Here is a 22,903-nt window from a genome sequence, read left to right as displayed (position 1 = left end):
CAGGAGTCTTCTGGCAGGGCTGCATCTGCTCTTGTTGCCACCTCCCTAGTTAAGAACAATAAATTTGTTGAGTTAGGCATAAGAATTAACAACTGGGCGTCTACACTGTAAACTCAATTGTTTGCAATCCTAATGGTGCTAAAGATAACCTGTGACACTGAGCTTGACTCATCATTGCTGATTCTATGTTACTATTGAAGGCACTTGACTTGTACGACTAACAACATGCTCATTGGAGAAGCCAAGTATAGATACTCAAAAATCAGGGACAAAGGACTTTATGTACAATTGCTATGGGTCCCATCACACATTGAATTACTCCTTCATGATAAAGTTGATATGCTAGCCAAGGAGAGTACCCAGAAGGAGAATGTAGAATATAACTTTGGTATATCTGTGTCGAGCATTAAGAAGAATATTAAGAGAGAAGCAAATGATGAAAGTGATGGTTATAGAAATGCAGTTAGAAGCTTGAGTAGATCTATAACCCACTATGATAACATGAACGTAGATGGAGCAACGTGCAATGTGAACAGTGATGTTGTAGTGGCCAGACTTAGGCGGTACGCTGCAACTCGCCCATCCTCCCCTCACTTCATCACATTCATCAGGTTCACTAAAAAATCCTTGAACACACTCCAATGCTTCACATAAAATTCACAAGGTAACCCATCTATACCTGGCGCTTTACCTCTCGCCATATTCTCCAAAGCTCTCCATACCTCCCCCTCTTCAATATCCCCTCCCAATGCCATACGATCACTTCCACTCGGCACACAAGATACATTCTCTCCCAATCTCTCTAAATCCTCACCGTTCACTCCTACTCTCCACAAATATTTTCCAAACCAACTATCCAGAAAACCACTCATACCCTCAGTAGTTCACAACTCCTGACCCTTCGTATACCCACCTAAGTTCTCGTGTACTACTAGCTTATCAATATCCATTGCCAACCTGCGTCTCCGCTGGCCCCGTAACACTGACTGCCTGTCACCCCAAATCGCCTCTTCTAACCCACCTTGCACCCTCGCCTCATCAAATCTCTCATTGTGCATATCTCTTATCTGCCACTTTAACGCTTCAATTTCCTCCATTGGATACACATCTACCACAGCACCCCTCTCATAACCCTGCAACTACCCCTCTAAATACTGTTGAAGCCCATATGTCATCCATGCCTCATTCTTTCCCCTTCGCACACAATATTGCCTGATCCTCCTCTTCGCAACCCCATCCCACCACCCCAATAAATAGCTTGCACTCTTACCCCCACCCCCACCCCATAAGTCCACCCACAAACTTTTAAAATCCCCTCCCTCCACCCCCTCACCCAGTAGTCGTACATTCAGCTTCCAGTACCCCAAATATCTCTTAGGCAAACCGTCCCAATTTAAATCGGCATAAACCGCCCTATGATCTGAATAAACGACATTCACAGTCTGCACCTGCGTCACCCTCACACCCCTTGTCACATACAACCTATGTAGTCGTGCAGCAGAGCACACATTTCATAGAAAGGGCTATATCGCGCTATCCCCTCCAACTATATCCCTCAATCCCACACCTCTCAATAGATCCCCTAAACCTGCCAAAAAACACCCTGCCCCCCCTCGGTTCCACATCCTTCCTATGCACCACACAGTTCCAGTCGCCACCAACTATTGTCACTGACGGTAATGACCGTAAATAATACCAATACATTATTCACAAATTCATTCTTTACCCTTGCATCATTCTCAGCCGGCACATACACACAAACTACTGCCATCTTCTCACCTCTCCACCACCCATCTATTCTTAACACACGACCCCCCCCCATTCACTCCTAAGAACAACAAACGGGCTCGTCTCTCGGATTAGGATTCCCACCCCTCCCTTCATTTGCTCCGAATACATCACAAACACACTGTACCCATCCACCTCCAATTCCCTTCCCAGCTTGAAATTATGTTCCTGCACAAAAACAATGTCTATAGCATAAAGTCTTAAAAATCCCTTTACCCACAGACTTCTCACTCGCACACAATTCATTAATATTCACTGTCATGCACTGGAAACCTACTTATGTGATTTCACCCTCTGCCCCATTTCACCTTTCACTGACACGCTTCCAGTGTCTGCTTCTTCCACTTTTCTCTCCACTGCCCACTTGTGGCTTCCCCTGATCCAACACCGGACCAGGCATACCTTTAGAGCTCCCACGCACCACATCAACCCACGGCTTCCCCCCCCCCCGGTCTCTGTGCCGGGGTCAAAACATCATCCGAGTCGGAATATGTCGCCGCCCTCTTACGGCTGACTCTGCATCCATTTCCAACTCACTGGATGCCTCCCTGTGAATCTCAGCATTCACCTCAATCACTTCCACCACTCCTGGCGAGTCATCTGCCATGTTCGCCAATCTTCCAAGTTGCTCATCTTCAATCTGAACAGGACTCCTCACCATCCTCAAGTTATCCTCAGAAACCTTCTCAAAGGATTTTTCCTTCATATTCACCAGTAGGCCTCCCTCTACCCGCACTTCACCACTCTGCACAGTCTTCCCGGTCTCCAAGGCAGATGCCTCACATCCCACTAACTGACAGTGATGGGCTGGTACCCACCAGTGGCAGCTCACGCTCCACTTCCTCACTCCAGGAAGTGCCACTATGTACAGGCGACTCATCAGCATGACCCACCTCCGGTTCTGGCTCTTTCACCATCTCACTACCTAGTTCCTGTCTCCGCTGCCATCTCCCACACTGGGCCGCCATATGGTCATATGCACCACATAACCTACACGTCTTCTGCTGCCCAGCGTAGTACACCATTACCTGCGTCCTAAATGCGTCCAGTATGACTTAAGACAGGATGGAATGCCTCAACGTCATCTTGAGCGTGAACGTACCATCCAGCAAGCCGGCATACACCCCATCCGTCCATTTACCAGCCATAGCCAGGTGTACAGTTCCATACTGTTCAAATACATTCCGCAGATCAGTCTCGTCCGCCTCAAATGGTACATTTCGGACTTTCACCCATGTGTAATGCCTAGACACGTCAATGAGTCAAACACGTATCGCTGAATTAACGTCCACACTCCAGTCCTGGTACTTGTCAACCAGCCGTTCATACACTCCAGCTGATCTCAACTTGACGAAAATACGATAGGCACCATTTAGCGCCACACCATACAGTTCTTGATCCGCAACACCATAGGTGTCACGGATAATTTGCGGTAAAAGCACTTGTGCAGACTGAGGCTATATTGCACCATGCACCAATTCAAGGCACACCGTGTGCACACGCCTTCTCACAGACTGCCATGTTGTGAAAATATATGTCTCCTCCAATGGCCAGCAGAGGGCAGTAGTCACACGTCCGCACTCTGCTCAGGTCAAGCGGCGAAAATTATAAAGAGTTATTGGTGCAAATATTGATTGTCGAGTGTCACACACACACACACACACACACACACACACACACACACACACACACACACACACACACACACACACACACACACACACACACACACACACACACACACACACACACACACACACTTGGAATTTTTTTTGGGGCGGGAGAAGGAGATAGGGGAGAAGAAAGTGTTTAAATGGGTGGGAACACTTCCCTGGAGGCCCCGGGTGGATTAGCAGTGATGTATAACCCCCCACAGAACAGCGGAGGCCAAGGAAAGGGAGTGGGGCGAGCAATAAGCGATGGTTGACACACGGGCCCAGGTGGCCAAAAAGACCCTCATGCATGCAGGGGAAAAGGCCCGGGATCAGGGGGTGACTTTAACCAAAGGAGATGGGTTGGGAGAATTTGGGCCCCACATGGGGCCAAGATATTGGGGGGTTTAAGATGATGGAGGTGGTACTGGGGAAACTTCATGTACCAACACGGGGGGACTTTTAAAGGGAGAGAGAGGAGGGGGATAAAACCAGAAAGGGGGCTGGACTTAGTATTCACCTTCAGAAATTCCCAGATATCGAGGACATCACATTTGAAAGACCCTTGGGGCCAGTGCCCATGTGGTTTAAGTTTCAAAATAAAAGGGGTGGGAGCTAAAAGTGGAGGGAGAAAGGAAAGGGCCCCAGGACAAAATGAAGCAAAACCCCCCAAAAAAGGGGACTCACGGGAAATGAGGAACTACCTGAACGGGGTTCAGGGGGAAGAAACTGGCGGGGAAGCCAGTTAATGAGATGATGGAATATGTAAATAAATCGGGAGGCTGAGGAGGGGTTTTTGTCCCCCAAAAGGGTAACAGGGTAATAAAAAAGGGATGAGCCCGGGTTTTCCCCCAAAAGGGGCAGGGGGAAAAACCAAAAATTGTCTGGGGAATGGAAAAAATATAAAAGGGCAAAGGACCCGGGAAATAAGGAGAACAGTCGAGAGCCAGAAAGGGTTGCACAGATAAAAAGGGGGGGCCCAAAGACAATGGAAAATGACATACCCGGGAAATGTCTGCCCCGGCTGTTGTCGCCACATCAGGAGAAAACAAAGTAAAGGCCCCAGGTAATCAGGCTAAGGAAGGAAGGGGGGGAGAGACAACAGGGAAAATAAGGGTATGTGAAGAACTCAAAAGAGATTCAAAGAAGTTTTCCCACAGGGGAGACAAAAAGGACCCCAGAAAACGGAGAGGGGGGCACACCAAAGTCTAAAACGTACAAAACCGGGAAAAGTGAAGGGGCTTCTGGAAAAAACTAGATCCCTAAAAAGGCAAACAGATAACATCCCCCCATGGGTATTGAAAAAGGGGGAAAGGGGGGCCTATGTGTCCCCCTAACAACAATTTTCCCACCATCTATCGAAACGGGGAAGTTGCCTGAGGAGGGAAGACAGCAAATGAAATCCCAATTTTTAAAAAAGGAGACGGGACATGAAGCATTAAACTACAACCAGTGTCACTGACATGTTAAAAAGAAAAAATCATGGAAAGATTTTTCGGGAGAAAGGTGGAACACCTAAAAAGGAATGATCTCACCAACAGCAGCCAGCAGGGTTTCAGGGCCGGGAAATCTTTTCAAAAACCCCTACTGGGGGTTCTATGACAATGGTGACAGCAGAAGACAAGAGGGGAGGGGGGTTGGGTGGTTTTGGCTTTCTTGGACTGCAAGAAGGCGTTTGAACAGTTCCCCCCCAAGGGTTGGGTGAAAAAATTTTGGAGGACCAAGCAGGGATAAAGGAAGGCACTACAATGGATCGGGAATACTTGTCAGGAAGACAGGGAGCGAGTCATGGTGGGGAGGTGTCAAGGGGGCACCTGTGACCAGCAATCCCAGGAAATCCAGGCCCGTGCTGTTTCGGCCTTTTTGAAAGACATGGGAAGGAATAGACTTGGGTTTTCCCTGTTTGCAGATGGGGAAAAATTGTAAAAAAGAATACACCGATCGAAGACCCGGCAGAACTACAAAGGGGTCTGGAAAAGGCTGGGAACTGGTCCCGCAATTGGCCCCCTGGAGTTCAATTTCCCAATGCAAAATCAAGAAGATTGGGAAGGGGGAAAAAAGGCCCAGGGGGACAGTCCAAAAACCGAGACTACCCAAAACCCCCTCAAGGGAAAAATCTTTGGGGGGAGGGAACCCCCAGGCACATCTCCTGGGCGCACATCAACCAAAAACTGCTGCAGCATATGGGCGCCTAGCAAACCTCAGAACAACATTCCGACATCTTAATAAAAGGGAAAAGTTCCCGGACCCCGTACAACCCCTATACGTTGGGGGCCCTTTTTGGGTATCGGCCCCGTTTGGAACCCCCACCTAGCCAAACGTAAAAAAACTAGAGAAAATGCAAAAGGGTTTTTTTTCAAGATTAGTCCCAGAGCTGGAAAGGGATTCCCCGAGGGGAGGTTAAGGGAAATCAACCCAAAAGACACTGGGGACAGGGAGAGATAGGGGGCAATAACAACATACAAAAAAACTGAGAGGAATTAAAGGTGGACAAAAAACAGGATTTTCCAGAGATTGGACACAGTAACAAGGGGACACAGTTGGAAGCCAAAGACAGATGAATCACAAAGGGGTGTTAGGAAGTATTTCTTCAGCCACAAGGGAGTCATAAGGGAATAGTTTGGGGGAAGGGGATGTAGTGGAGGCGGGGTCCATTAGCTTTAAACAGAGGTATGATAAACTCACGGCTCAGGAAGGACCCAAATAGCGTCAGGGGGGCCCGGGCTCGGGCTCGACCCCCCAACCTTTAACTAGGGGAGTACAAAATAGTGAAATACACACACACACACACACACACACACACACACACACACACACACACACACACACACACACACACACACACACACACTCCCCACACTCCCACACCCCACCTCCCCACACCCCCACACACACTCCACACACACCCTCTCCACCCACACACCCCTCCCACACACACTCCCACACACACCCCTCTCCACACACTCCACACACACCTCACACACCCCCACACACCACACACACCCACACACACACCCTCACACACCCTTCACACCCCCCACACTCTCTTACCACCCCTCCACACACCTCCACACACACCTCTCACACACCACACCCCCCCACACACTCCACACACACTCCACACACCTCCCCCACACACCCCCACCCTCACCCACACACTCCACACACACCTCCTCTCTCCCCCCCCTCTCACCACTTTTCTCCCCACACACTCTCTCACACACACACTCTCTCCACACACACTCTCTCCCCACACCCTCTCACACACCCTCACACACACTTTCTCACACCACCCCTCTCACACACACTCTCTAAAACCCCTCACACACACCCCCTCTCACACCCTCTCTCACAACACTCTCCCCACACCTCTCCCCCACACACTCTCTCCCCCTCTCTCACACACACACCTCTCACACACACCTCTCCCACACTTTTCCCCCCACCTCTCTCCCCCACACACTTTCCCCCCCTCTTTCCCCCCCTCCCCACCTCCCACACCTCTCTCACACACTCCCCTCACCCCTCACACCCACCTTCTCCCCCTTCACCCCCTCCCTCTCTCCACACACCTCTCCTCTCCACCCCTCACACCCCACACATTTTCATTTACATTTTGTTTGGTCTACGTCTGGTGGTGGTGATTTAACCTCCCAAAGATACTTGTAACCCAGCCGGAGCCGGGCGGTAGTGACATCCAAGAGTCTGCTTATTTTGTTGGATGCATCATAGACATGTGGCTCCTCCTGCATGATAGAATGATGATAGATGGACTGACTGGTGTCAATCTCCCCGAGTCTTAAGTCGATAAAATTCAGATGAAGTTCTTTTCGTATTATTGTTCTCAAACTACATGACAAGCCAAGATTGTAATCTACTCCCTCTTTGAAAGCATACAGCTCAGCCAATTTATCAGTTCTATCATGCATCTGAAGACCAATGTGAGATGGAATCCACAGCATATGCACTGACTCCACTGTGCACAATCTTACCATACCTGTGTCTGGCTTCTGACAAAAGCATGCCACAATTTATACTTAATGAGTTGAGAGCATTTATGGATGACAGGGAATCAGTTACAATTAAACTGTCAATCTTAGATACATAGATGCATTTCAGTGCAAGGTAGAGGCCCAATTATTGATGCGTGCTCCAAATTCTTTAAGAGAGCCATCACTCTGTACGACAGCAGCACTACCAGCTGCACCAGTGGATTGGTGAACAGAACCATCAACGTAAATAATTTGCGAGAGTGTGTGCTGTGTGACTAAGTTATCAATACAGCTTAAGGCATCATGTTTGGCTTAAAGGCGAAGTTTTGGTTGTGATTTAAGTAGTAGTTTGGGGGGAAATGGAGGAATGGTAGATTGGAATGGGGTAATATCCCATGGAGCGGAGAAGTGCCGTTGTTGCCTTACTTGACATAGATCATGTAGCTGGTTCATGTGGAGGTCAATTCCAGTTTTTTTGATCAATCTGGAGGAGTGTTCACCAGTGCTGAGGAAAGTTTGGCAGGCTTCTGTGCAGGGGTTTGAATGGGCTTGCCTGAGCATATTAACCCCAATTAGGATACTTCTTTCAGGGATTGTCCTCATCGCCTCCGAGCCGTGTGGACGAGCTGCGCAGACGCTCCTGTTTTGAGTTTGTTTTTGCGCAGTTTACCTGATTGAGCTGCCCCTAGCGTTGGTTGGTGGAAACGCTTTTCTCCAACATGGCGCTGAATAGCAGAAGTATCAACACTGTCTGCAGTGAGATGATCCGTGGTGCTGTCACAGGATCCAACATGGATTTATTATTACCAGCGATCATTCGTGATACCTATGGTATAGCAAATGAGGAGATATGTGGTGTCGCACTAAATGGAATGACAAGAATCTTCGTTAAAATGACGTCTGCACGAGTCTACGAAGCAGTGGTCGACAAGTATCAGGAGACCATCATACCGGTTAATACAGCTGTGTCGGTGAGACTCCATGATGTATCTCGACATTACACTTGGGTGAAAATCAGGAATGTGCCTTTTGAGGCGACTGATTTTGATATTACCAGTGAACTGCGTACTTATGGGACGGTTCACGTAGCCACAGCAGGGAGATGGGCAACTGGACCGTATGCAGGTGCGCTGGAAGGTGCGTATACAGTTAAAATGACTCTTCGACACCCTATTCCTTCATATATTGTGTTGAAAGAATTACGGACTCAAGTCTATGTAACGTATGCGGGGCAACAATGTACGTGTCGGCTATGTGGGTCATATGACATCACGGCGCAGTGTGGGAAACGAAGTGGGTACCCGGCACAACAGCAACGGCAACAGCAGCAACAGCAGCCAGTGGACGAGGTAGGCGATGAGCGAGAACAGTCTCTTGCTACACCGCCCCAACAACGGTTGTCATGGAGTGAGGTGGACAAAGAAAAGGAGCTCGAATCGCCAATTGTAACGCTGCAAGGAGAATCTCAGTCATTGGACATACATAAGGTTCTTGAGGAGAGACTACCTAATATGGGTGAAGAAGTGGCGGAGTCTTTGGTAAAGGCGTTGGATGACCTGTTAGAGGAATTGGTCCTAGATCAGGTGGAAGACCCAGGCTTAGTTCTGGGGATGGCTGTGAATGATGGTATGGCAGAAGATGACGGTTTGTCGACGAGAGAGTCTAAAGGATTGAAGGTGCATGCAGTAGAGGTGGAGGTGCATCAGGACGGTGCTTCAGATGTCAAAATGCAGGTGGAGGGCGGGACACGAAAGAGGACTGCAGCATCATCGGATTCTGATGATGTGCTAACTCCTGCCCAACACCCTGGGAAAAAGTCTTGGGTGGAGGTACAGAAGAGGGAATGGTGAACCCAAGGATCAAGGGATTGCAAAGGTGATTCCCAACAAATGGGGGAGGGACAGAGGTGTTGCAAAACGAACTGGGGTAAAGTCAATGCCGGGGACAAAAGGAAAACCCATTTGTTGAATTCAAGTGTTTTACTATAAATATTAACGGGTTGAGAGCTGAGAGGAAGCTTAAGTGGTTTAATGAGTATTTGGTGCGACTTGGTGTGGATGTGGTATTCTTACAGGAACATAATTTTAGGCCTGGTTATGAGTTGGATATGAGTGGTTATAATGTGTACATGGAACATGCGACACGTTTGAAAGGTGGGGCTGCCATTTTGGTAAAGGAAACTAGCCCGTTTATAGTAAGACGTAGTGAAGGGGGGGAGGGGAGGGTAATTAGAGTGGATGGAACTTGGGGTAGGGTTCCCATTAGTTTAGTATGTGTATATGGCCCGGCTGAGGGTGACGTGCGTATTAAAACTAAATTTGTTCAGGACGTGCTGGTCTATTTTTTACGTGGTTTACCGAATGTTGCAATAATAGGCGGAGATTGGAATTGCGTGATACGTCGTAAAGATGTGGAGCCCAGAGGTGCGGGGTGTTGTTTGGGTATATTGGGGGATATATTGACCGGGGTGGGGTTAAAGGATGTGTGTGGGGGGGGAGGGATGGTAGAGCATACCTTCATTAAACGAGGTTATGTGGCGAGGTTGGACCGAATGTACGTGCCTTGTGCGGTTACTGTGCGGAGGGTGAATGTGATAGATGTGTTTTTTTCGGATCATAGAGGAGTGGTAATAGATGTGGATATTGAGGGTGTGCCTCGGAGGGGTCCATCATTTTGGAAATTGAATGTAAAGTTATTAAAGGAAGAGGATAGTCTTCTCTTTTGGACATATGTGGGATCGTTTAGTGGTAGAAGCACCAGGGGATGTTGCCATGGTTAATTGGTGGGAAACAATAGCTAAAAAACGTATTAAGGAATATTATATTAATCGAGGGAAGAGATAATCAGTTACAATACGGTTTTCAAAAATATTTAGAGGGGCAGTTGCGCGACTGTTATGCACAAATTAATGCTAATTATCCTGTTATTGAAATTGAAAGTTTGAAGGAAAATATCCGGAATTTACAAAATGAGAGGTTTGATGAGGAAAGGCTTAAGGGTGGGATTGAGGAGGTTTTGTGGGGAGATCGGCCGTCGGCGTGTGTGTTGCGGAGTCAACACACGTCGCAAGGCAATGGAGTTAATGGGGTTGAATGTTCAGGTAGGTATGCAAGGGTATAAAGTGGACCAGGTGTTGATGACTGAGGGTATGAGTGGGTATATTGATGCTTGGGTTAAGTTGAAAATGCAAAGTGTGGGAATAAGCGAAATAGCATTACAGTCAATTGGAAGGTTTGTGCAGTGCGAGTTGACAGAGCATGATCGATTCGTTTTGGAAGGGCCGATAACTGTGTGAGAGACATGGGAAGCTTTATCCCGGGCGCAATTAGGTAAGGCACCAGGAATTGATGGGTTACCCAGTGACTTTTATCTTCAAAATTGGAGTGTTTTAAAATAATTTTTGGTAAGATTATTCAATATCCTTAAGCGGGATCGGGTTTTAGGGGCACAGCAGCGGATGGCTGTGGTCGTTCTAGTGCCTAAAGGTGAGCCATTAACAGTCAAAGACTATTGTGCTATTTCGTTGTTGTGTGGTGATAAGATTTTTGCAAGAATTTTAGCTAACAGAATAAAAAAGGTCCTGGGTAAAGTGATTGATAAGGGACAATATGGGGTGCCGGGAAGGTCTATGTATGATGGGCATGGTTTGATTAGAAGTTTTATTGAAGAAAGTAAAATTGGGAGTGGGGGGGGGGTGTTGGCTATAGATTGGGAGGCGGCATATGATAGTGTAGAAAGGGAAGCGTTATGGAAGATGAGATGGCAGGGGTTTGGAGAGGAAATTATATCATGGGCCAAATTAATGTATCAAGATGCATCCTTGCGGGTGCAGGTAAATGGAAGGTTAGGAGAACAAATTCAGATGAGCAGGGGTCTACGTCAAGGTTGTCCCCTTTCACAAATATTTTTTGCGTGTTTACAGGATCCCTTTTATAGAGGAATTAGGGTCTTATTGGCAGCAAATGGGGTTGGTGACGAAAGGGGTGGGGGGGGCTGGCATTGTTGGATATGTTGATGACAACGATTTTAGTAAGTGGTAACAGGGATTTGCCTCGGGTGGAAAAGTTAGTAAAGGTTTTTGAAAAGGCTTCTGGCATGTCAATTAATAAGGAGAAAACGAAGTATATGGATCTTGGGGATAGGTTAAGTGAGGAATGTGAAGTAGTTGAAAGGTGGAAAAAGGTGGACCAATTACTGATATGTGGGATCGTTTATGTAAGTGATATCAAGTTAGCACAACAAATAAATTCAGTGCGTATTGTAGATGGTGTACTGAAGCGCATCAGTGGTTTACGAGCTGCACACTTAACTTTGCATCAAAGAGTAATTACAATGAATGTCCTATTATATAGTAAACTTTGGCATGTAGCAGCAATATATCGGATACTTCGTAGTGAGATACAAAGGTTACAAAAGCGCGTTTTTAGATTCATTTGGGGTACTGGAAGCGAATGGTTAGGTAGAGCGGTTGTCACACTCCCGGTTGGCCGAGGAGGGCTGGGTCTTATAGCTGTTGAAAAGAGGATTATGAGTGTGTATTTGAAACGTAGTTATAAGCGGGAGGGGGGGGGCGAGGGAAGGCGGACTTCATAAGATGCGTCAGGACATGCAACACATAATCGGGTCATCATAAACATGAGCGATCCTTCACATATTAAATTGGGAAACCTAGATGGGGTGGAAGGTAAGGCAGTGGTAGCAGTGGTAGAAGGGGTTTATCCGATGTATGATTGGCGTAATATCTGGGGGCGTTTGAACAAATTACGTTTAAAACCTAAAGTACGAGAAGTAATGTATAGATTTTTACATGGGATCTTACTGTCTGGAATGGTTTTATTCCATAAGAGAATACGGGAGGATGGGATATGCAAGGCTTGTGGTGGATTGGAGACTGTTTTCCATATAGTGTATTTTTGCGAATGTATTGAACTAATAAGGGTTTGGTTGGGTAAGGTAATAAGGTTAGTGGGAGGGGGGGGGGTTTGCAGGTGTTGAGGGTTTTAAGCTTAGACATAGGTGGGGTGAATCAAATGGTAGAGAATACGGTAGGGTATATAATTACGGATTATATTTATATGTCTTGGGCTATGAGAGGAGCGAACGTGTGTGAAAGAATTAATGCATTAACAGCAACTTTTTATAGGACAAAGTGTAGAAATAAGGAGGTGTATGGGGGGAGATGGGAGAGGGATTTAAGTGAGGGTTATAGGAATTTCACTTTATGGGATTTACGGGATTTACGGGAGTTGAAAGGCAGGTAAGGGGGATGAAATGGGCTGGTTTCCTAGAATGGGCGGTAGCATGATGAGTTTTATGAATGTTATATGAGGTATGTCTGGGGTGCAATTTTAACATTATTTGTTCAGAGTGTGTCAAGTACAATATTTGGAATTGTCGACTTATAACTATGTATGTGTGTGTATATATATGCATGTGTTGTATGTGTATATATATGTATGCATGTATATATATGTGTATGTATATATATATATATATATGTATATATGTATTGTATGTATGTTTACTTGTATATACCTTTAATGGTTTTTCTCATGAACATTTTCAATGATATTCAGTACATATTTTCTAGGCGTATTTATGATTTTGATACAATGTGTAAATGTCAAAATGGCTTTTTATGTTTCAGTTTAATTTACACTATTTTTGTAAGCACAATTGATTTTTTTTTTTATATTTTATTAATAAAATCCATACAACAAATATAAATCAAAATGAGAAAGCGTTACAGGACTGCTATCCAATAAACAATATTACATACACACATCAGTGTTCTGTGTAAAAGCAAAACCCCTTCCCAATTCCTATGATACAGACCAAGACGAATAATATCAACAAAACATAATGGAGCTACCCTGCAAAACAAAGCTATACCGTGGTTACACACAAAAAAAATATCCACGATATGTAAAAATCTGTGTCTGCATAATACACTGGAAATAATCGTACTGCTTACAATAATGCATGGCATAAACAATAGAATGAACTGACGTAATACACAGAAACTTTTACTATGGTTATCCTAAAGCAGTCATCCATCAACCCCCCCCGCAGAAACCCACTTCACCCCACCAATTATTCCCTACTACCAAATGTGCTTACAACCGATCCATACCTTGTAACAAAAGTGAAATAGTCAATATCATCAGTAAGATATCGAGAGGCATGTAATATACAGTACTTGGCACAATAATGGACCACTCAAGAAGACCGCATCATATAAATTATAGCACAACATAGGAAAGAAGTGTTTTTTGAAACAAACATGTTAAGACTATTACCCACTTAAAACTTCTACCATTAATTAAAACACAAATCTTCCAGCACACACTTTACGACTCGCAGGTCGCATGACATACATTGCTGTGACTCTTATGTACTTAGTAAAACCAGTACTAACAGGTGCACACAGAATACATCGCAAAAACAATTGCATTACAAAACTCCAAACAATTCACACTATATGCAACTAACACCAACCTGGTAAATTAGAAAATTTTGTATAACATAAACATTAAACACGGCGTAGCCTCTGTTGGTGACTTAGTGGTTCAACATGACTCAGCATAAGAAAACCATACCTTGGTTCTGAGTACCACTCCCCCCCCCTTTCTCAGACTATGATACTCATTCACGCCAGAAAGACACTATACCCCAGACCACACAAGGTTCCCTTCCTTCACCCTACATTACACCCAGATTCACCATACACACCAAATAAAACATACAGTCCAGACGCCCCCAAAAAAAAAAAAAAACTTCTCTCCCCCCCCCCCCCGGGAGACCAACCCCTAGGCCCTACCAAGCGATTATACCTACCCCCACCTCATTACTCCCGTAACGTTTCCATCGTTAGATTCCTATACCCCAAAGAAAAAGCTCCCTCCCAGCATTGCCCATATACCTCTCTATTCCTACATTTCGTCCTATAAACATGACACATCAGCGCCTTGACACGCATCTCACCCCTAAGCCCCCGCATACCCCATGACACATATAAATAGTCAAGTACCAAATATGACACAGAACGTCGTACAGCATCCGAGCAATCTCCCATTTCAAGACTCAAAACTCTAAGCATCGACAAACCCCCCCCTCCCACTCTTCGGAGAACACCCTTGAACCAATCCCTAACCTTATGTAAACTGTCACAAAAGTATACGACATGAAACGCCGTTTCCGGCCACCCACACCTCGCACAGGTCTGATCCTGGGTCATTCCCATAATGTACAATTGTGCCTTGGACGCCAAAATCCCGAGGAGGAATCGGTAACCGGTTTCCCTAACCCGTGGTTGTAAGCGCAATTTCTTGAACCCCTGCCATATAGTCTTCCAATTATATCCTGGGAAAACCTCAGCACCGATGACTTCCGCCGATGTTATACCTATATTATCTAGTTTACCTGCCTTAACTCTCACAGGGTTTTGCACCATCAATAAGTGCCGTAACATTGCTTCGCACCTTGTGAGGTCCTTCCCCACCCACCATCGTCGAACCTCCCTCATCACTGCATCAACTCTCACTCCCCTGACCCCACCCCTTGTTAGGTATTCCTGTCGTACATATATGCCCATTAGTCGACTGTGTAGTGGTATTAGCCCCAAACCTCCTCGAGTTACGTGCGTCATAACTATGTCTTTCCCTAACCAATGCCTACGGTAACCCCATATGAAATCCAAAGCCTTCCTCTGTAACCGCAACGCATCGTCCGTCATCAATGGATAGACCGCTGAAACAAACCATAATTTACTATACACCAGTACGTTGACAACTATTACTCTTTGGTGTAATGTTACATCACCTGGTCTCCATCCCGCCATCCTACGAATTGCAGCTGTAACTACAATGGATGAATTAAATGCACGCGCTGCCTGTTCGTCATTGCAAAAATGCACACCACAGATCTTTATCCGCTCAACGGTTCTCCACCCATACTCCGTACCTAACGTCCCGCCCACCCAGGACCCCACCTCCAAAAGTTTGGATTTTTCTCTATTAATGCGCATGGAAGACGCATCACTAAAAAACCTTATAACCTTATTTATGAACGCTAAACCATTCCTACTATGCACCAAGATGGTGGTGTCGTCCACATAACCTAAAATTTCTACTGCTTCTTCCTGTGCACAATCCTCCCCCCCCACCCCACCCATTACCAATCTATAAAAGGGGTCCTGCAAACAGGCAAACAAAAGCTGCGAGAGGGGACACCCCTGCCGCAGCCCCCACCCCATGCCTATCGCGGACCCCACCCTCCCATTAACCTGGACTCGTACCTGTGCCTCCGTATATAACATACGTACCCACGCTACTATTTCTTCCCCGAAACCCTGCTTCAATAATATAGCTAATAATGTTTCCCTATCCACATTGTCAAAAGCCTTTTCCCAATCCAATCCTACGACTCCGCCTCCACTACAATCTTTCACGAAACTTTTGAGGCGTCGATGACCATCTCTCATAGATCGGCCAGGAATCCCGTATTGCCCTTCCCATATTACCTTGTCCAAAACTCGTTTCATCCGGTTTGCCAAAATACGCGCAAAAATCTTATAATCCGCCCCCATCAATATGATGGGCCTATATGCCTCCAAAGATTCACAGACCTCGGCCTTTGGTACCAATACTACAACACCCAACCCCGCTTCACCGCCCATGCTACCTCTAGTTTTCATTGAATTGTAAAGTCGAACCAACATGTGTTTTAACAGTTCCCAATGAGCGACATAAAAATCACCTGGTATCCCATCCCAACCAGGTGATTTCCTCAGTGCCTGTCCCTGAACAGCCTTGGAAACCTCCTCCTCCGATATACAACCCTCCATGTCCTCTCGATCCACGTCTCTCAAATTTGCCACTATGCCACGCAGTAAAGCTTCCCTCGCCTCTCGATTCCCCTCTCTACCCTTCCATTTTCTCTCAAACCATTGGTCTGCATAGGTCCCAATGCTCTCAGTAGTAACTAGCCTTTGTCCTTTATGATAACCACCCAAGTCATCACCGACCACTACTGACAAAACTGTCGTCGCCATCCGTCGCATTCTGAAACTACGCAGAACCCCAACTGAGGGTTTATCCCCCCAAAGCACCTCCTCAATCCCAGCTCGCACCCTCAAAGCCTGAAATTTATCATTCTGAATTTCCCGTAATTGACTATGTAGACACTCTATTTCTGCTAGGTCATACCTCCCGCCTGTTCCATAACAATCCCTCAGCTGTCCCTCTAAATATTTTTGCTTCCCATATCTATAACACGCCTCCTCCTTCCCTAACCGTCTATAAAAACCCTGTATTGCATGTTTCGCCTTTGAATGCCACCACTCTACAACATCCTCTATCCCATTCCCGTTATTCCAGAAGTCAACCCACCATAACCTGAAAGCTTCCACAGCATCGACTCCTTGCAACAAGCTGACATTTAATTTCCAATAACTAGTAAATACACGGATAGCGCCCTCCCACTCCAGTGTTACCAGAACACCACGGTGATCTGAGAAACCCAGATCAACACAATCGACCCTGCCACCACGGATTAAGTTGGTGATATAAACCCTGTCCAACCGCGCAGCGTAACCCCTTCTACAAAACGTATGTTCCACATTCCACCCGTCGCTACCCACAACATCCACTACACCAATCGCTTGCAATACCTCACGTAAAACCCTTAAATTACATCCCCCACCACGCGGTTCGACGTCTTTTTCCCGGATCACACAATTCCAATCACCTGCCACAACAGAAACTAAGGGTAGACTTCTGAGAAAATAAACCAAAACATCGCGTACAAAATCCTCTTTTACTCGTCGATTTGTTGTCGCTGGCATATATACTCCCACGAAACCCACCTGAATGTTCCCCCACAAACCCACCACACGCACAACCCGGCCCCCTCCGCCCCACTCCCATGCTACAAGCTTAAAAGGGCTGGTCTCCCTTATGCCTATCACAACCCCACCTTTGAGATTATCCGAAATTCCCGCATAGCACTTGTACCCTTGCACACGTAATTCACTACCACACCGAAAATTGTGTTCCTGTATAAAAAAAAACGTCAACATTCATACGTCTGAGCGATACCTCTACCCAACGTCTCTTGACCTCTGCTCTGAGGCCATTGACATTCATTGTTATACACTTGAACTCTCTGGTTAGGTTTTCTCATTTCGTTTTCCCATCACCTTTATACCTGACTTGGACTTGCCACTGCTGCACCTGCCCGTTTTCCCCACACTCCCACTTAACTTCTCTAAGGGGGGTCCCTTAACTCCCTTGGCTACGTCAGCCCACACCATTTTACCAGACCTTTGACCCGGTGTTAAGACATCGTCCTCCACGTGTGTACTGGGCCTCTTCCGTGACACTCCCTCATAGTCCATAGGCCCATCGCTGTCTGTTCTATGTACCTCGACATCCGTCACCACCACAGACGTAAAAGTCGTACGCCTATCTTCACCGCCCACACGTCCCGCTAGACCATGGTCGACCACAGGCGACACCGCTAACGTAGGCGGTAAACCCTCTGTCGCCGGGCTATCGAGGATCCTCTGCAAGTCTTCAAAACTGGGCAATATCAAGGGCGTTTGTGCCTCCTCTTCCACCTGAGGTGACGCACTGTCCACGCACCCAATCGCCTCGATCTCCGACGCTGGTGGTAGCGTCGAGACGATCCCCTCTGCAGCATCCACTGCTTCACTCCACTTTACATCCGCTGGTAAAATCTGCAGCACGTTGTCCACCATTGTGGGCTTCTGATGGCCCAGCTCACCCTCCTCCATCGTATCTTTGGATGCAGTGTCTGTCAGGTCCGACCGTTGTTTCCCTCGTCGGTGCTCACAAGACGCCGCCATATGACCCGTTGCACCACACAGGCGGCACGTCCGAACCTGGCCCGGGTAGGTTACGTAGACCTGCGTCTGAAAATCTTCCAACATGACAAACGAGGGAATTGGATGTCTCAATGTTATTTTCATAGAAAAGGAACCTGCGAGCATACCAGCATAAAAACCCTGGGACCAACGCCCAATTTGGACAGCTTGTACGGTGCCATAGCGCCCAAAAGTCCGACGGATGTCCACCTCGTCTGCCTCGAAGGGGATATTACGTAGACGAACCCACGTATAACTTGTCGATACATCACGCAGGCGCACCTCCAGACTAGCGTTGATAATCCGTTTTTCTTGAAAGGCATCCACAACACTCACATACGCAGCAGACGACACAAATTTCACAAAAATTCTTGCGTTGCCGTTCAGAGAAATCCCATATAAATCCTCACGTGGGATTCCATACGTATCTCTTATCACAAGAGGCAGAATGACGTCAGCGGTGTCCTGGTATATTGCACCTTTCAATAATTCCACACAGACAGTGTTGACTCTTTTCCTGCGTTCCGCCATCTTGAGAAAACAAAACTTCTCAATACAGACACCAGAGGGCACCAGCCGCACGCTCTGCGTCCGCCCTCACCAACAGCTGGGTGAGAACTGGTCACAATTGATTTGGTGCCAATAGAAGCATAGTGTGTTTTGATATATTTGAGTATTGTTTTTCTTTTTAATTTGTCTAGATGGTGGCAATACTATGTATGTAGTTTAAGAGTTTTACGAACCTTGAAGTTGTAAGAATTGGATGAAGTTATTCGTGGTTGAGTTAACGTAATATTATAACTGACGTTGTAAGTGATTGTGTTCAATTAGACAACATACTTTATATACTTATTTATATGTATGTACATGAATGGTAAATTGAAGTCTGATTTTAAAGGAAGAGTGGGTTTTCCTTTTTATTGTTCTTTTTTTTCTCTTTATGGTAATACAAGGTTGTATCATGTACACCAACAAATATGGTTAGGGGTATGTGATAAAATTTGTGTGTTGATTAGACATTTATAATACAGATGAAATACTAGGCTTAGGTTAGGGTAAATTTATGATAATTGTGGAATGTTCCCTGATTCAAACTGCTCTTTATTATGCAAATTGGGTAGAATGTTTCTACGTATGGCATTATTGAAAAATGTTGAGCTGAATCTAATTGTAGGTACGATGTGTAATGTACATGTGCACACCTGGGCGAGCAGCTGCGCGGACCGTGCAGTTCTCATGGACCTGTATGGTCTGTGTAGGTTTCGCTTGGATGTGTTCTTGACATCATTGGTTAATTATCCTATATTTCTTTCCGTGTCCAGAGCAGAAGGAATTTAGTCTGTAACGACATAATGAAAGTATACTTGTATTTTATAATTCTAGTGTAAATTAAGAGCAAGGATGATTAATTTGAGGAAGGAGTTAATATAGGTTTGCATGTTTTTGCGAAAGTTAACTTATCCACATGTAGCTAGTATAGGACAATTTTATGCTTCGGTATCTGATTTTATATGTAGGTCATATTTGTTATATCGTAATGTTATTCGTTAATGTTTCAATATCTAATGTAACGTTTTTTCAGTTATTGTTCATATATTGTCATCTTTAGGGTTTTTCCTTTTGTCTATTTGTTGGTTTTAAATAAAATATATAAAAAAAAAATAATGCATATTGTCATGTGGTCTTTTGTATTCTTGCTTAACAGTTGTATGGGATATAATGTATAGGGGATGAGGGACAGTTTGTGACAACACAACGTTAATCGTCTGTGTGTATTTAGACAATGAAATTTATAATTTTGTGTAAGAACTGATACTGTGTTCTTTTATCTATTTAATGTATTGTGTTGTTTTAAATAAAATATAAAAAAAAAACTTTTCAGTAACACGATCTCTGATGCTTGGAATATCAAGTTTTTTTGCATATTTAAAATTTTGGCAGTACGAGGGCATGGAATTATGTATCATGGCAGTATACATCCATCAGCTGCATGAAGTTCATATATTTTGACATTACTTCATGGCGCAGTTTCGATAATGACTTGTCTGTCGATGATCTGATTCTGTATACTTTTTAGTTAATGTATTGTACGTTTTTAAATAAAATATAAAAAATAACCTGTGACATTTCAAGATCTCATTAATGAAACTAAGATACTAGATATACTAAGGAAATTTCCTGAATTTGCTTATAACATAATTGAACTATAGATATGTAGACAGAAACCCATATGTATTCCTGTTAACTCTTTGGGGCCTAGTTCCTAGGCCTTTTGTGTATCCATATGCTATTGCACTACCGTCCAAAGGATGGATATGGAGTGCACAAACTAGCCACTTTGGTGCCAAAATCTGATCTAAATCGTGTAATTTTACCTTATTTCTAGTAATGACCCTCGCATTGCAGATAGTCTTAATGACCCTTGTGTAGTTTATAGTCTTTCTAGTACAAGATGTTATCTTCATTATAGAATAAGATTATCACCTTAACATTATAATACGGTAGAAGGACCCCAATGGAAATAAGACTTTTTTGGGTTATCCGAGGTTATCTACACATATGCTGCTAAGACAAGACAGGATTATGTTCGGATTTTTAACCCTGGAGGGTTAGCCACCCAGGATAACCCAAGAAAATCAGGGCGTCATCGAGAACTAACTTATTTCCATTGTGGTCCTCAATCTTGTCCCCCAGGATGCCACCCACACCAGTCGACTATCACCCAGATATCTATTTGCTGGTAGGTGAACAGGACAACAGTTGTAAGGAAACGTGTCGATATGTTTCCACCCCCCCCGGGAATCGAACCCGGGCCCTCCGTGTGAAGCGGGAGCTTTAGCCACCAGGCCACTATGACTATGTAACTAGTTTTGTATATCTGAATAAACTTACTTAGCGTATGTGTGGAGAACCTAGGATAACCCAAAAAAATCTGACTGATTTATTGCCATTGGTTTCCTACATTTGTTTTCCTAACTAGAATTTTCCCATCCCATGTGAAGTATCAACACCTTATTACAAACGAAATACATCAATAACTTACAGCCTCCATTGGTTTAACGTTACGTCACTGTTTCACGTCCTCGCCACTACCAGCAGCACTCGCCCGGTGGCCTGGTGGCTAAAGCTCCTGCTTCACACACGGAGGGCCCGGGTTCGATTCCCGGCGGGTGGAAACATTTCGACACGTTTCCTTACACCTGTTGTCCTGTTCACCTAGCAGCAAATAGGTACCTGGGTGTTAGTCGACTGGTGTGGGTCGCATCCTGGGGGACAAGATTAAGGACCCCAACGGAAATAAGTTAGACAGTCCTCGATGATGCACTGACTTTCTTGGGTTATCCTGGGTGGCTAACCCTCCGGGGTTAAAAATCCGAACGAAATCTTATCTTACCACTACCAGCAGCACTCGCCACCTCAACGCCACTACCAGCAGCACTCGCCACCTCAACGCCACTACCAGCAGCACTCGCCACCTCAACGCCACTACCAGCAGCACTCGCCACCTCAACGCCACTACCAGCAGCACTCGCCACCTCAACGCCACGACCAGCAGCACTCGCCACCTCAACGCCACGACCAGCAGCACTCGCCACCTCAACGCCACGACCAGCAGCACTCGCCACCTCAACGCAACGACCAGCAGCACTCGCCGCCTCAACGCCACTACCACCAGCACTCGCCACCTCAACGCCACCACCAGCAGCCCACGCCACCACAACGCCACGACCAGCAGCACGCGCCACCTCAACGCCACGACCAGCAGCACTCGCCACCTCAACGCCACTACCAGCAGCACTCGCCACCTCAACACTGCCAGCAACACTCGCCACCTCAACACTGCCAGCAACACCCGCCACCTCAACACTGCCAGCAACACCCGCCACCTCAACACTACCAGCAACACTCGCCACCTCAACACTACCAGCAACACCCGCCACCTCAACACTACCAGCAACACTCGCCACCTCAACACTACCAGCAACACTCGCCACCTCAACACTACCAGCAACACTCGCCACCTCAACACTACCAGCAACACCCGCCACCTCAACACTACCAGCAACACCCGCCACCTCAACACTACCAGCAACACTCGCCACCTCAACACTACCAGCAACACCCGCCACCTCAACACTACCAGCAACACTCGCCACCTCAACACTACCAGCAACACCCGCCACCTCAACACTACCAGCAACACTCGCCACCTCAACACTACCAGCAACACTCGCCACCTCAACACTACCAGCAACACCCGCCACCTCAACACTACCAGCAACACTCGCCACCTCAACACTACCAGCAACACCCGCCTCCTCAACACTACCAGCAACACTCGCCACCTCAACACTACCAGCAACACCCGCCTCCTCAACACACGTCCTCAACACTACCAGTAGCACTCACGTCCTCAACACTACCAGCAGCACTCAACACTACCAGCAACACCCGCCACCTCAACACTACCAGCAACACTCGCCACCTCAACACTACCAGCAACACCCGCCACCTCAACACTACCAGCAACACTCGCCACCTCAACACTACCAGCAACACCCGCCACCTCAACACTACCAGCAACA

At 46.1% G+C, this 22,903-nt stretch overlaps 1 long non-coding RNA gene across 6 annotated transcripts in view; it reads right to left on the bottom strand.

Annotated features, from left to right (window-relative positions):
- Positions 1-22,903, bottom strand: part of LOC128699054 (uncharacterized) — a 190,432-nt gene that overhangs the window by 21,694 nt on the left and 145,835 nt on the right. For 2 of the 6 annotated variants that reach the window (XR_011391157.1, XR_011391156.1), the window contains exon 2: positions 1-45. This exon is cut by the window's left edge and continues 130 nt beyond it. The exons of 3 other annotated variants lie outside the window; for them this stretch is intronic. This is a non-coding gene — a long non-coding RNA (uncharacterized lncRNA). Of the gene's footprint in view, positions 46-19,519; positions 19,657-22,903 lie in introns of all 6 variants that reach the window. One more of the 6 variants, XR_011391155.1, reaches the window with a different exon arrangement.

This window comes from Cherax quadricarinatus, unplaced genomic scaffold (assembly GCF_038502225.1).
Source record: "Cherax quadricarinatus isolate ZL_2023a unplaced genomic scaffold, ASM3850222v1 Contig353, whole genome shotgun sequence".
NCBI lineage: Eukaryota > Metazoa > Arthropoda > Malacostraca > Decapoda > Parastacidae > Cherax > Cherax quadricarinatus.
This window is presented reverse-complemented; position numbering and strand designations above follow the sequence as displayed.